Source organism: Penaeus vannamei, chromosome 30 (assembly GCF_042767895.1).
Source record: "Penaeus vannamei isolate JL-2024 chromosome 30, ASM4276789v1, whole genome shotgun sequence".
Lineage (NCBI taxonomy): Eukaryota > Metazoa > Arthropoda > Malacostraca > Decapoda > Penaeidae > Penaeus > Penaeus vannamei.
In genome coordinates, this window is record NC_091578.1 from 26155168 (window position 1) to 26157667 (window position 2500).

Sequence of the window (2500 nt, forward strand, 5' to 3'; positions counted from 1 at the left end):
AGAGATATAAAACGAAAGAGAGGGAGAAAGAGAAAAAGAGAGAAATTAGCGCCTTTTAAGTGCAGTTAGTCGGCCAGATCCTTGGTTCAAGAGGGACTCTTAGTCTGAAACCCAAAACCTCTGTTCCATAAAAGTTAGAGACCAGAAACTTCGAAATGAATAACTGTTTTCCCAATTTTCAAATAATAAAACAGGACAATATTATATCAGGTCTATTTATTATATGAGGCGAGGAATCTACCAATTTTCATAAAACGATTCCTTGAAGTATTTTTAAGTTTTTCAGTACTGCGAAATAGATTTTCTGAATGAATAACATACCAGATATAAAAGTTGATATTGATTTCTTCATCTCTGAAATGATTCAGAAAGTAACGAAACTAAAATCTAAAACGATTCACTTTGGCGCTTCGTGTAATCGCTTTTCGTTGCTGCACCACTGACATAAGCATGCACGCATCTATGTATAAACACCTACACACACCCATATATATGTATGTGTGTGAAATATTTATATACACATGTGGGTTTATACATATAGGTATATATATATAAACATACATATATAGAGTATATATAAGCACGTTTCACATATATTTATGTATAGTAAATATATGTATGAATGAACACTGTATATGTGTTTGTATATACATATATGTATAGATAGAAGTGTAAGAAAAAACGAATAATCTCTTCATAAATTTGAAAGACAAAATATGTACGCACTTTGATTTTGCATTTTATTGATAAGTGGGTTCATTGTTGTGATAGATTTCAGGCGTCGTTTCACTCATCCGTGGAAGCCGTGACGAGCGCCGAAGCCACCACTGTGACCCCTGGCAAAGCCGTGGCCATGAATCCTTCCAAGTCCACGGCCGTGCCCCCTGTGGAAGCCATGACCACCTCCTCCGCCATGAAACCTGCCGAAGGTAGCTGGGTCAGCCTCTGGGTCGGGGTCAGGCATGGCGCTGGCCCAGCTGATGAGGCCAGACAAGGTCACCATCACGACCAAGAACAGTGACAGCTGCAAACGAGAGATCGTCCGGATATTTTTTTATATAAGAATTCGGTACTTCATTTCTCTGTATGCATATTTATGACTTACAAAAGAAAATATATAGAAGCAGTTTTTTCTTAATAATGAAAAAAAAAAAAAAGTTGAACAGCAACTATTTTTCAAGATAACAAATACGTCGCATTTGTGAACATTTGGAGTATAATATATTTTCCAATTAACTGTCACTTACGATCTTCATGGTGAGAATGAGTGAGCGTCGCTAAGAAGCCAGATGGAATATGCTCAGATTCTGACGAATTCGAAGCTTATATACGAGACAAAATGAGTCACTTGTGTTTCCGAAACCTCGACAGAGCCTTTTCGAAGGGCGCTGTCCTGTTATGTGAAAGCTTATTCTACGGATTTCTTAGTATTGTTTAGAAAATTATGCCATATACTGATACAAACACACACACATGTATGAAAAATATACTTATTTATACATGTATGTGTATATACAAATACATTTAAACACACACACACACACACACACACACACACATACATACATATATATATATATATATATATATATATATATATATATATATATATATATATATATATACTTGTATATATGTATGTTTAGCTATATATATGTACGACTGATTTAGCTTTCGGGTTGTCTGTGCAAATTTTTTAGGTTTCATTTGAAAATTGCCACGGATACGGACACAAACAAATGCGGACCAGACAGATAGCTTTTCTGTGTCACGGACAAGGGGGGGGCGGGAGGAGGGAGATATAGATATATAAATAGAGTGAGAGAGAGAGAGAGAGAGAGAGAGAGAGAGAGAGAGAAAGGGAGAGTGAGAGAGAGAGAGAGAGAGAGAGAGAGAGAGAGAGAGAGAGAGAGAGAGAGAGAGAGAGAGAGAGAGAGAGAGAGAGAGAAACAGGGAGAATCAGTGAAAGGTTGAGTGAGTGACTGAGCGTGCGAGTGAGAAAGAGAAAATGAAAGAAAGGCCGAGAAAAAGAGAAATAAGTGACTTACTAGAGCGGCGGGGACTCTTAGCCAGGATCCTAACCCCCATATTGCAAAAAAGAAAGAGAATCCAAAAATCACATCCTCCAAATTACCTCCCCCCCCAAAAAAAAAAAAATAATAATAAATAAATAAATAAATAAATAAATAAAATAAAAATAAAATTAGACCTATTTTCATCACTCGATTCCGGGAAGGTTTTAACCCATTTTTATGACATCCAGTAGACGTCCTGGGCTAAATAATTTCAATGTCGTCCTCATCTCTGGACTGATCCAAAAAGTAAGGAGACAAAGAATTTAAATAATCATTGATATTTATTCAATATTTTCAGGAAATAGGGTACTACACCCAGCTATCATTCGGGAAATGCTGAAACACACACACACACACACACACACACACACACACACATATATATATATATATATATATATATATATATATATATATATATATAT